Source organism: Lissotriton helveticus, chromosome 4_1, assembly GCF_964261635.1.
Source record: "Lissotriton helveticus chromosome 4_1, aLisHel1.1, whole genome shotgun sequence".
NCBI classification, from domain to species: Eukaryota; Metazoa; Chordata; class Amphibia; order Caudata; family Salamandridae; genus Lissotriton; species Lissotriton helveticus.
The window spans coordinates 1,016,001,480-1,016,014,490 of NC_136063.1; the positions used below are offsets into that span (position 1 = coordinate 1,016,001,480).

A 13,011-nucleotide genomic window follows, 5' to 3' on the forward strand; every position below is an offset into this window, starting at 1 on the left:
TTATTTGTATCTGTGGGCCAGATCAACCATTGTTTCCAATCAGGATGTGTTCTGTTTTGGTTAAGTATATGGTTTATGTCTATCTCTTCATCTGTATCAGAGCTATTGCTAAACATTGTTGGCTTTGGAATTGACGGGTTATTTAAATCTTTGATTTTGGCTAAGCCAAGACAGGTGGTTTGTTGAACAGTGTCATTTAAAAATATCATTTGTTCTGGGATCATGCAGGCTCTAAACAAAGCTTCTAAACCCTGTACTTGCCATTCTTTTGTACCCCAAACACTTTTCAAATCAACATTTTTGTCCCAATAATCAAATCCAAAAGTATTCATTTTTTCAAAGAATGAATCTGAATATATCAATTTTGTGTTGGTTATCATGGTTTTCATCCCTGTCTTGTTTGACAATTTGTAATAAAATGTTTCAGCATTAGTTATGTTAAAACCTGAAAAATATGAATATTTGTCATAAACGGTTCTAGAGCTCCCTTTTGGAGGTGTAGCACAATGTTCCCATTGATTATAATTTAAAACATTTCTAGGTTGTGCAGATTTATGCAAGAAATGGTTACCATAATGGTTATAGCAATACATACTATCATAATTTGTAGAACCTTGCAAATAATCATGTTTTGTAAATTTAGCAGACATTACTAAGTCAGACATCATATTGTTAATACTTTCAAAGTCCCAATCATCAGCAAATGAGTTTGGTTTTGCAAAGTCACTCAAGGAGATCTTGATTTGGTGTGGATATTTCAGGATCTCGACCGGACCATAAATTTCATAGTCAGTGTTGTCCCAGGCTACCCCACCAGGTATCGGATTGGCTGTGAAGTTGGCTGAAGAAAGTTCTGGAGAAAGTTCTCTTTTCTCGACGTGTGAAGATGTGTGTGGTTTGAGGACCAAGTTGATGTTCTGACTTGCTGTGTCCATTTTAGCATATTTTCCCTCAATGAAGCGTCCCAAAGTAAATACCATGATGAGCCAAAGTATGAGGATAAATGCACCAAAACCCACCCAAAATTCAATCCATGGAGAAACCAGATATGTTTCTTTCAGTTGTTTCAAAAGTTCCTTAGCTTTGTCTTTAAAGGATTTTGATGATGGCTGTGTCTTTGGTTCACTGAAGCCTTCAGAGGAATCATCGAAGTTGATGAAGTAACCAGATGCAGTTCTGTCAATTGTTCCAATTGGTTCAGGATTTTTGTTTTTTGCATTGTCACTTGGTACTTCAGTATAGATTGGTGTGTCTCTGCTAAATGTTTTTATTTGGGTTTTCAGAGGTCTTAGTTCTATTGCATTGTTGCATAGTCCTTGTTGTTCTTCTGTAGGCGTTTCGAATGTGATGAGCCTCTTTGATAGGACCTCTGTACTGGTAGCAAACCTTGGTGTTCTGCTACTTATTGGGAGTCCACTTGGCCTACTGTTTGTTATCGGCCACATGTTGTGGTTTTACCAGGTCGATGGATACAACTCGGTTCTCCTTTTTTCCAGCAAGTGGCGGTAGTACAACTGATCTTGTCCCGGTGACAGACAAGACAGGAACTGCTTTTCTGTAAGAAGGCCCAAATTCCTTCTTTACCGCGATCTTCTCCCTGACTAGATCCCCGACTTTTGGAATCCAGACAGGTCTTGCTGGGACAGGTGGTGATTCTTCAGTGGTTGTTGGCTGTTGTTTCAACTGTATGTTGCTCAGGTCTTTTCTTGTTTTGTTTAAGTCCTGCAAAATAGCCAAACGGTCTTTGACATCAAAGGTTTTTTCTATTACCACTGAAGTCTGACTATCAAGGTCAGAGATCAACATCCTAGTTCCGAATAATAATTCGTACGGACTGAATCCCTTCAGAGAATTTCTTGGCAAGTTATTTAGACTACGTTGGACACTTATTAGATGTTTGACCCACCCAGCTCCCGAACCTAATATCCTTTCTATTATAGATTGCTTTCTGCCTTGGTTTTTTCTTTACACCATCCCATACCCTCAGGAAGGAAGTGAGAAGATTCCCGCTGGGCTGTGCTCATTTGGCCATGTTTCCCCCCCAGGCTGGTTTGCCTGAGTGAAAGAAATGGTCGAACGTAGCATGCTCTTAGCGTATATGCCATTTAGACTCGCAAATCTTGTATAATAGTACGGACGTCAGCCGAGTGCTGTGGATCTACATTATAAGTGGAAACTAGCCTGTATATGTTAATCGCAAGCCATTCTTTTTGCTGGTAATATTATCTGCCTTGATTCGACGAGGTATTAAACTGCTTCTCTCCCCTCTGCGATCTCTGTTGCAGTTTGGGCAGTTTTTTACAAACATGGTGTAGTGCAGGCTCATGCCTGGCCACCAGTACCGTGATTGTAATTCTTCCAGAGAATCTTTTAATTTAAGGTGTCTGAGACCCTCGCCCATGTGTGCGTCTGCGATTAACAAGCTTCTCCTGTCCATGTTTGGAATCAATCTATCCCCCACTCCAGGGATTCGAGCAAAAGGGACGGAGTTTGCATCGATTATGTATGTATAATTGAGTGGATAGTTGATCGGTAACGCTGAGCAGTCGCCTTTTGATGACGTTTTCACCGCCAGCATTGTTTCACCGTCAATGTATTTTAATGTACGCTTTTTTCGATCTACGGGAGCCGATTTAGTGGCTGCCGCTGCGGCTGTTTCAGCCAATGAATTCCCTACAACGTGAACGCCATCACGCTGATGACTCAGTGAGTGTGTCACGTGAGTCTTTGGTAGTTCTTTTTTCAAAAGAGCTACTTGTTCCCAGAGTAGTCTCTGCTTTATTGGTGCATCTGTGTCATCTTTGTAACCGTTCTGAATCCATGTCTGCAAATCCTTGTTATATGCTTTGACGCAGTAATATGAATCTGACACTATAAGTGTCGGGAATTCGCGATCCGCATTATCTAGCGCCATTTTCAAAGCTATTATTTCAGTTTGTAGTTCTGAATTAGTTTCTACTGAGTGTGATTTTGTTAATAGAGGTCTTAGTTTACCTCCGCGCCACACTTCTTTTGTAATCTCACATGTGGGATTGTATGCATGTTCTCCCCAAACGGAGGGTTGAGCATGTCCGTCTGTATAGATTACACAGGCGTAATGTCGTAGAGGCAGAATGTCGATTGGCAGAGGATACGTCTTTTCATATTTTAGATTTTTCAATTCTTCTAGTTCTGGATCAAAGTAGTAGTATACTTTGTCCGTTGTGATTGAATTCACCCATTGTATCCATTCCGGATTCAATGTTGTTGTTGGTAAATTACACGGTGTTGTTAGTGCCTCAAAGGCTGATTCTGCTGTTCTGACTGTGATATGTCTACCGTCAGCTATGTCTTTTTCTCTAGCTATTGCGGTTTGAACTGCACGAATGATTTTTTCTGTATTACTGAATTTCTGTTCAGCTTCTGTGTACATGTGTGATTTGAATGCAATTGGTACCTTATCTCCCTCATTAGAGGTTAGGTATGTGAATCCGCATCTCCCTGGGATGACTCGGATCACAAGATTGCGTGTGTTATCACGTGTTTCTAATTTTGTTTTAATTAGCATGTCTGTTTGTAAGGATCTCAAAATTTCTGTGTGTGTTTGAGTCCAACTGGATCTTTTAAAGTCTGGTTTAATTAGATCATAAAGGGGTTTGACCCTTTCTGCGTAATTTGCAATGTATGTTCTTCCGAAATTTAGGAAGCCTAGAATTGACTGTAGGTTTTTTAGTGTTTTAGGAGCTTGGATTACGGCACATTTCTCTAGGAAATTGTCTGCCAGGCTTTTACCTTCACTTGATAACTCATATCCTAAGAATAGGACCGTCAGATGGGCAATTCTGGACTTTTTGAAGTTGAATTTGTAACCCTCTGCAGCGAACCCAAGTATTATGGTGTTCACTCTTTTCAAGTGAGTCTCCAAGTCATCATCTGTTAGGTAAATGTCATCAACATAAGATAATGCTTCATCATCATATAGTTGTAGTAATTCTGTTACTCTCGCTGAGAATACCCCCGGGCTGTTCTTGTATCCCTGGGCTAACCGACAGAATTGCTTTTGAGTGCCATTTACTGAGAATGCAGTTAAATATCTGCTCTCTGGTGCTATGTTTTGACAAAAGAATCCATTGGAAATGTCCAAGGTAGTTTTGTATTTTTTGCGCACTATGTTATTCATTAGTGCAGCACTGTGTGAGTTTTGCACTGCAAAGGTTTTGCAACATGTGTTAAGGTGTCGGTAATCCAAAACTAGACGGTACGAATTGTCTGGTTTGGAGACCGGAAACAAAGTATTGTTCATTTGTGAGGTGCAAGTTTCAATCACCCCCTGGTATTCTAGCTGATCTAGTATTTCATTTACTTGTTTTTTAGCTTCTTGCTTAATTGGGTACTGCCTTTGTGCAGTTGGTTGTGATTTTAACTGGATTTTGTGAGGAGGAGAATCCTCATCCCATCCTACATGATTTTTATATAAAGCAGGTGCTAAGGCCACTGCCCACTTTCTAGCAAGTGTGTATTTTTTATGAATCGGTATTTGATTCGAGAAGGCAGGCATAATTACTTCTTCGCCATGAGGGCACTCCCTGACAAACTCTGGTGGCCAGTCTTTTTCAGCTAGAAGGATGTCATAGCCTTTGGAGAGGTTATCCCAAAATAGTCCCCTTATTTTCCTAGTCTTATCTCCCTATATACGTAATGTTATCTCGTATATCTTGTGGGGCTTGCTAACTCTGGTGTCTGCAGTTTCCACTTGAAGGTATTCATTCGTGTCCACTGTCTCCAGATGATTCATAAGGACTTTGCGAGCTATGCTCACCTCTGCTGCGCTGTCTAGCATTGTCTGAGCCCACTCTCCGTTTTTCAGTTGTGTCCTCAGTATTCTCGGCATTTTTAACTACCTTGATACTGGCTACCTTCTTTTTTGGAAATTGTAATTTCTTTTTAAGTTGAGCAGGTTCCTTGTCTTTGGACTTGGCGTGCTCTTCTGATCGTCCTCTTCTTTCCGATTTCTGCGAGGAAGTCTGAAAAGATTGAGAGGGACGTGTATCAATGTCTTGATATCTATCAGGTTTTTTAATATTATCCCTATTTCTAAGGTTATATCTATTCCCAGAGGGGTCACTCTGCGGTGACCTCTGTCTTTGGTTTGGAGATTTCTCTCTTCGCCTGGGAGACCTTCCTCTGGACTGGAATTTCTTTTCTTTAGGATTGGATTGTTTGTTTCCATCCCAGTTCTTTTTTGGTGAATTATTATTATTAAAAAATATTTTTTCTGGACTTGTAGTCAGTTGCGGTTTTACTGGTATTCCACCTAGACTATCTCTGCCTAGTTCTTCATAGGATTTTTCTATGATTCTGGCTATTTCAGCTGGTTGGTCTGCTATATCTGTCTCTTTTAACCTCTGGCGGATCGCCACGTTTGCTGCTTCACCTTTTATGTTGGCTAGTAATATAGCCGAGACCTGTTTGAAGTCTTTTAGTAATTTCATACCAAGAGTTAAAGCAGGTTCTGGACCGTATTCATCTTGAATTTGTTTTAGCACATCTGGTATTACCGAAATGGATGGAACACCGTGCGTTTTTGTATAGATGGAAGCAAAGACTGTACCCCAAGTGTCGCAGTCCTCAATGTGTGGAGCGATTCCCATTGGGAGACATATAGTCAGAATCCTGTGTTTTTCTAATGGGGTGGTGTCAGGAAACACCGCCTCTATTTGGGTAATTTTCTGTGTCAACCAGAATGGTATCTGTTCCCGTTTAGCTGGAACTTTACCTAGGCAGGATTGGATGTTCTGTGGTGTAATTTTATTTGTGTTCCCCTGGTGAGGGGTCAGCTGTGGAAGTTTAATCGCTGGCTGAATTGTTGAAGTCCGCATTACATACTGAACTAATTGTCTATGAATTTTTAGTAGTTGTTTTAGCTGTATTAACAGCTCTGCTGCAGGCATTCTTTCGATGTCTGGATGTGGTGTGTATCCGGCTAAGACCGGCCACGTTGCTCCTGGTCTTCCTAAAGGACCGAGCCTTGTAATGTGATTGTTATGTTTTAGGGCGCCATCAAATAAGAGCAAATGCTCTTGGAATTTGAGTGGTACTTCCACCTCCTCGAAAGGAGTGTACGTTTCAGGAGGTTCCTCTACTTTGTAATAGTGGAAGTACTTTGTTACAGCATTTGCTGCTGGAAAATGTATCCATGTATAGTATACCTCTGTCTGCCGATATTCATGTGCCTCAATTACGAATATAACTGTGCCACCTCTAGGTGTCAGTCCATTTTCTATAAGTTTTAAGGTTATAGATCTTCTTTTGCTGACCGGAATGAGTATTATATCCGCGTCTGCATCCTTTAGTGCAGTATCTGCTGCTGCTATTTCAGCTGCTAATCTAACTGCCTCTCTTTCTTCATCACTTTCTGACATTTTACTGTCAGGATGGTATTATGTTTGTTTGCAGATCAGGTTTCTTTATGGAACAAAGATTAGATGCACAATATTTCGGAACTGTTTTATCCTTCAACGTTGACTTGACCAAGAACCATACATAGGAGTTCCCTCCTGCGAGGTTTTGGAGGATATAACCTTTCACCCACTCCAGACGTCTTTGGAGTATTTGGGAAAAGGGGTCTGAGTGAGAAAGCACGACTGAGTTACTCTAAATGTCTTACGTTAGTTTTTTCGCCCTTTCCAAACGCGTTGGGCGCCATGTAGTGTAGCTCCTATTTTCCCAATAGGCTCTGCGCATTGGAATAGTACCTACAGCAGTAAAGGCCTAGGCCAGACGTTAACTAGGTCTACTACTGTCGATACTAGACTTAATTTTTGGGTTTGCCAGCTAAGCTCAGAGTTCGCTAGAAACTTTCTCGAATGTTCAAGGAAGGATTAACTTCCCTGATTAGACAAGAAGGGATTTAGTTTCTGACAACCATAGAACATGACAACTTTGCTCTCCCCTAATCAAGAGTCAATCTCGAGAGTCGTGTGAGCACAAGGCAATTATTTTACTCAGTCAGTACGTGCATTCTTAGTCTCATCAGAATGTAGAGAAAAGGAAGAGACGGGCGTGTTCAATAAAAGATGTTATTTATTGATCAGTCTCTTTTCTCATACATGAGAAATGGATCGATATTATTGCAATACTTATAGTTAAGTAAAGTGCATACATTAGAAGCAATAGTATAAAATAATACTGTAAAAACATTGATATGGTTTCTGAGCCATATGATGTTTAAAATGATTAAAATATATTTACATACACATATACATTTGACTAAACGTACTCAACTGGTGTTTCTAAATACGCCTACCCCGTGTACCTGACCTAAGTCTAATGCGTGGGCGGGAATAGAAAGTTACAGTTTAAGTTAAGTTTGTTTTTGCCAAGTGAATAACTAAAGAATTCTCTGTGAGGGGTTATTCAGTTCTGTACCTGGAATTTAGGATGGATGAGGAATGGTATCTCTTTCTCTGCTCTCGATATTCCAGGCTGCCTGCGAGGGCTGCCCAGAAACGCCGGTGCTGGGTCTCTCGGCTTGAGATAGCAGCGCGTCTCTCAGCGCGTCAGGAAGGCGGGGCTGCTGCCAGCGGGGTCTGCTTCTGCTCTCGGCTTCGGCAAGTATGGCTGCTCCGTCTTGTCACCACGCGTGTGCTTGCATAGGGCAAGGTCGGCAATATTTATACCTTAAAGGTGCCGAGATTGACGTAAGGATGGACATAGGTACGTTAATAAAGATGTCATACGACTTGCTCGTTAGCACATTCTTTTGCAAAAGTTCTCTGTGAAATCAAAACAATGGCCGCACGGATTTTCCAGGTTGTCATAGGTTTGATTTGTTATGAGAACGTCGTATGCCTTATCAGGGGCTGGAGGAATGTCGCTTGTCTAATTAGATCTCAAGCGTTATGACCTAATCAGATAACACGTTCCTGTGCCGTAGTGTGACTGCGTCAGATAACGGTATCTGCATCATGGGGGATTTCTTGCCTCATGGGCTGACTGTTAGTTAACTTGATAGTTAGTTTAACCAGAATAGGGTCAGGAATAGGGGGACTGATTCAGAACCTATAGAAATACACGACAGGAATACCTCCCCATTCATTCCTATGGGCCTAGAGGCCCATAGGAATGAATGGGAAGACAATCTCAATTTGCGAATCGCAATTAGTGATTCGCAAATTGAGATTGCGATTTCAAGGGTGTCCAAAGGACACCGTGTTGCACCCCTGAAATTGATCTGTGCACATATGTTGCGCACACACATGCCCTTAGGGCATGTGTGTGCGCAACATGAAACTTTGAAAAATATTTTTCAAAGTTTTAGCAAATTACCATGAAGTTGTACTTCATGGTAATTTGCGTGCCCTATAAGCGAATTTGCTAGTATTAAAACTTTCATGCATTGCATTTAAGGAATCTCAATTTGAGATTCCTTCAATGCAAATAATCGCAATTTAGCGATTTCTCAATTAGCGATTTTTGCATTTGGGATGATGCATCCCAAATCCAAAAATACCAGTTGCAAAGGGGCAGATTCTGAGAATCTGCCCCTTTGCGAGCGGATTTTTGTTTGATGCATCTAGCTGTCTCTTTTGTGAAAAGTAAGCTCAGCTCCGGGACACTTTATTCCAAAGCAGCCGTTGCACTCTATAAGTTTCATTTCATTTATGCACCCTTCATACCACATTGCAGCCATTTCCAAGCACTGGTGGAAATCAGAAAAATGATAAGTGTTATCAGGGTTTTAAGTGGGCCGGGTCCCGCTGGTACTCTGCACTGGCAGTTCTCAAACGCAGATGCTGAGATGGGGTTCCCTGTCGGGCTCTCCATTTTCGCCCTCACTCTTAGGATGTAAAAAATAAATCTTAACTCTGCAGCAGTGCCACTCTTCTCTGTGTTTATTGATGTAACTTCAACAAGACTCATTATAGTTCTTTCAAGGTCTCATCATTTGAGTTAAGCAGAGAAAAATCCCTGGAGGTAGATCCCACGCACTCTTCACTCTCGACATATTCACTCAATGGACTATATGTTATCCCAAATTACCATCATTTTAGAACAGAAGCATTTTCAATATGCTATGCAACTAAGTCATAGTTGTTGCTTATATATCGCACGCAACTAACAACCATTGACAAAGCCAATAATCCTGGCTTGTTGCATGTGTAATTTTACTTGTTGTATATCTGGATGCAATGGCAGAAGCAGTAAAATACGGATGTATGACGTTACAACGCATACTTTTACAACGCATACCTTTACAACACATTTTTTACAACGCAACATCCATTACAACGCATGCCATTACAACAAATTTTTAAAAACTACCTCTACAACGCATTCCATTACAACGCATACTACCTTTACAATGCATACCATTACAACGCATAACATTACATTGCATGTATGATAAGTATTGACATGCGTTGTAGTGGTATGCGTTGTAGTGTCATGCATTGTAATGGCTGTGTTGTAATGGCATGCGATGTAATGGATGTTACGTTGTAAAAGTTTTGTTGTAATGGTAGTGCGTTGTAAAAGTTGCGTTGTAAAGGTTGTTTCCCGCAAAATACCAGTCGGTGGCACACTATGCTAAGCACAGATTACCACCTGAAGTGTTTTTAAGCCATGCCCTTCATTACATCGCCACACCCCTTTGAGAGACCCCCTCAGATTTTTGCTCCCACTTGAAGCCCTGAGTATTACCCAATTTAGCAACCTCAGAAGGATAGAACACTGAGTGCACCTCTTCGTGGACTCAAACTCAAGCCCTTCAGTCACAGCATTTCTCAGCACCAAACGTCCATCATAGTGAGCTCACTGGGCCGCGCTTCTGGGTTTCTGTTTCCGTTCAGTGCTGCATATAGGTAGGCCCTCGTGAGACTGTTCCTTGGGTCCCTCAGGCCAGACTTTTGTTCCTTAAATCCGCTGCGGACGGAAGTGTCGAAACGGAGTGTTACAGTGCTGTTTACCAGTACATTCTTAGTTCAACATCTGGTTGCCTGTCAACGGGGAAGAAGTATTAATTTGGAAAGTGCTGTGCAGGTCTTTCTGTAAAAATGAAACAATCACAACCATGCAATTTGTATGTTGTAAAGCTGGCGGCCTGCCCGATCCCATCTGCGGCGGTAACGGCTGGGAAGTGTGCCATATAGTCAGCTGCGCTGGCCCGAAGAAGCAGATGTTTTCATTCAGAGCAATTTATGGCGCTAAAATCCCACGGTGCTCTACTATTGTTTACATGCCTCCCCGTCCTGTGTTTTCATAACATTATCAGCATCACTTTGTTTTAGCGCACGCTTAAACCGATGCATTCAATTGCAGTCTTATATATACAACATCTTCATATTTTTGATCTGCTGAGGTCATTCTGATTTAAAGCCCTGTTTTGTCTCTTTAAAATATTCTAATAAAGCTCCAACATACGGCATCGAAGAGAACCATTATGTGTTAGGTAAATAACTCCCTGTGACACCCTTATGTATAGTTGCAGCAACTCTGATGGCAATATCACAGTATGTCAACAAAATCTTGCGGAGCTAAGTCATAGCTCAATGAACAGTGTTTACTGCAGCATGGGGTGCCTCAAGATTCATTAAAATAAGCATTGGCATTTCCCAGCCTTTTGTCTTTGTCAGTGTTTGTTTTGTTTTTGCCCTGGTTTATATAAGACATTGTAATGGGAGCTGCTGGGCCCTTACCAATATTAAAACACATTGGTTAAAAACACATTTCCAAAGTAGTCCCTGGCACAGAAGAGACCTACTGTGTGTTCAAATGTGCTCCTTGTGAAAGAGCGGGTTGCGGTCAGTCACAGCTAAATCCGCCAGTGGATGAAGTGTGCTGACTTATTGCCCCAAAATGCATACAGTAGTAGGTGGAAAAAAGTGTGAGTGACACAACAACAGACAAATGTATCAAAAGGGCTGGCCGAATGGCTCTCTGAGTGAATATATGATAAATAAGGATGGGCAGACCTTGCGGAATTTGAATCTGCGAAATTCTGTGGTTTTCCATCAAAATTCCACAACATTCTTTAGAGTTCCGCCAATTGGTGGAAAATAGGCCTGCCTCGCTGCTCGAGCTGCATTTAGTGCTGGTAGCTCAAGCAGTGCTGAAAAATCTGCGCAAACGTCACCATGCGTTGTGCATGAGCGCGCGGCCATTTGAGTTGATTTTGCTGCCTCTCAACTTGAGCAGCAGCAAATCTACTCAAGAAGCAGCCCCTGACTGTAACCGCCAGTGACTCTGGATGTTAGTTAAGATCACATTTGAGGATGCCAAAACCTCACTTGCACTCGCCAGCTTGCAGGTGTGGAGCCTTTTGGGCAAAATAGTTCGCCACATGGGGATTGACATAATTTGGCCGGAACTCCACGTTACAAGAGTAACGCATAACCACCAAATTCCGCCAATTCCATGGGCGGATTGGAACATTCTTCCCACCCCTAATGATAAATATTATTTTACTAAAATCAAATGGAAAATAGAATGAAAAATGTCTGATGAGATTAATCTTGTTTGTGATAGAACACTACGAATCTGTTTCACTAATGTTTCACTAATGTTCTGTGGTCACACTTTTCCTTCATATTTTCAGATGCCTAGGACGGGCTGCTCAAAATCCAACATTGCTCTTGTGTGAGGTCAGTGTGTTGTAGAAAACCACAGCATCCAAGTTGATAACTCCTCGTTCCTTCTTTTTCTGCTTTCTTCCTGGTTCCTCAGTTCCAAAGTAAGAAGCTCTGACCGTTAGGCCACATCACCTCTCCTATTGCAAGCTGCCTGATTAGGGGTAGGGCTTGAAGTCAGAAAAAAGGCTGCAAAGTGGCATAAATACTGAATCTCTAGAACCAGTGACCTGTACTTTGTTAGGATGTCCAATGTGCTCTGTGCAGTGGTAGAGACTGAACCTCTTCTGGGTTTTAATTCTTCAACTCAAGCCTTGAAAAAGGTTGGACTCATGGAACAAGCCTCGCTGCTTTCACCATTAGACGGTGGAAGTGAAGACCTGATCTGTTAGTGGAGACAATTTTGGAAACACTTCTGTGTTCTGTCTCCATTCCATGACGTGGATCCGGGTTGCCATTGACTTGGACAACTAGGAACCCTTAAGTGCATCACTGACGTAGTTTGGGAGGGCCCGGTGCTGTTTGGGTGATGTGTTTAGTAACATTCGACTAGTTTGTGATTGGAAACTATGTTGCATGATTTTTGTCCGGCATATCGGTCCCATTGACCCGAGCTACAAAGAGATGATCATAGCCAGTGTAATAAAGAGACAAGTAAGCCCTAAAGTTCCAATGGCTGTTCCAACCTGAGTGTACCCCCATCACTTAAACATTTCACCACGACTGGTGTTTTCAAAGATTTCGCCTCCTAAAAATAGGTTCTGCCAATGAACTTCATAGTCAATGCTGTTCCACAACTACGCTTTTTTGAAGCCTAAAAACATGTTAGAGCCTTAAATGGTTTTGAATATATATCTCCTTTGTCCTGGCTAAACAAAGGTAACCCGATCACCATACGATTGACTTGAAAGCTAAGATTGTTCTGGACCCAGCAATACCATATTAAATATGTTTTTGGGGAAATATATTGCTTTAATGGTGTGTTTTTGGCATAAAGGACACTTATGTTACTACTCTTTCTTCTGTTCGATACCAATTCAGCAGGTAAAGCTCCAGCCCACTGTATTGTTCAGTTTTGCACCAAGAGCTATTGAAACAAGAAGCCAGGCATATGGCATCAGGGTTGCTGCTTGCTTCCACGAAGTATCACTTTTGTCAAACAGCTCTGTCTCTTGAAGGAAATATTTGTAAGCATTTTAGTTGAAGGTGGCTTTGTGTCATTTTACATGTTTACATGGTGGTGCTAAGTGGCTTAACTCCTTCCACGCTGATGACGGAACCGCTCCGTCATCACCCGCAGTAGCGCTGTGCTGATGACGGAGCGGTTCCGTCATGGCCCGCTCGACGCGCCTGCGCGGCGCCGATTTCGCGCCTGCGCAGCGCGTTCTATTGAGCGGGCGGGCCA

General features: G+C 41.8%; 1 protein-coding gene across 2 annotated transcripts in view; it reads left to right on the forward strand.

Moving 5' to 3' along the window:
* The window catches only part of ADAMTS16 (ADAM metallopeptidase with thrombospondin type 1 motif 16), a 1,002,496-nt gene that overhangs the window by 198,233 nt on the left and 791,252 nt on the right, over positions 1–13,011 (forward strand). The gene's annotated exons all lie outside the window — the stretch shown is intronic.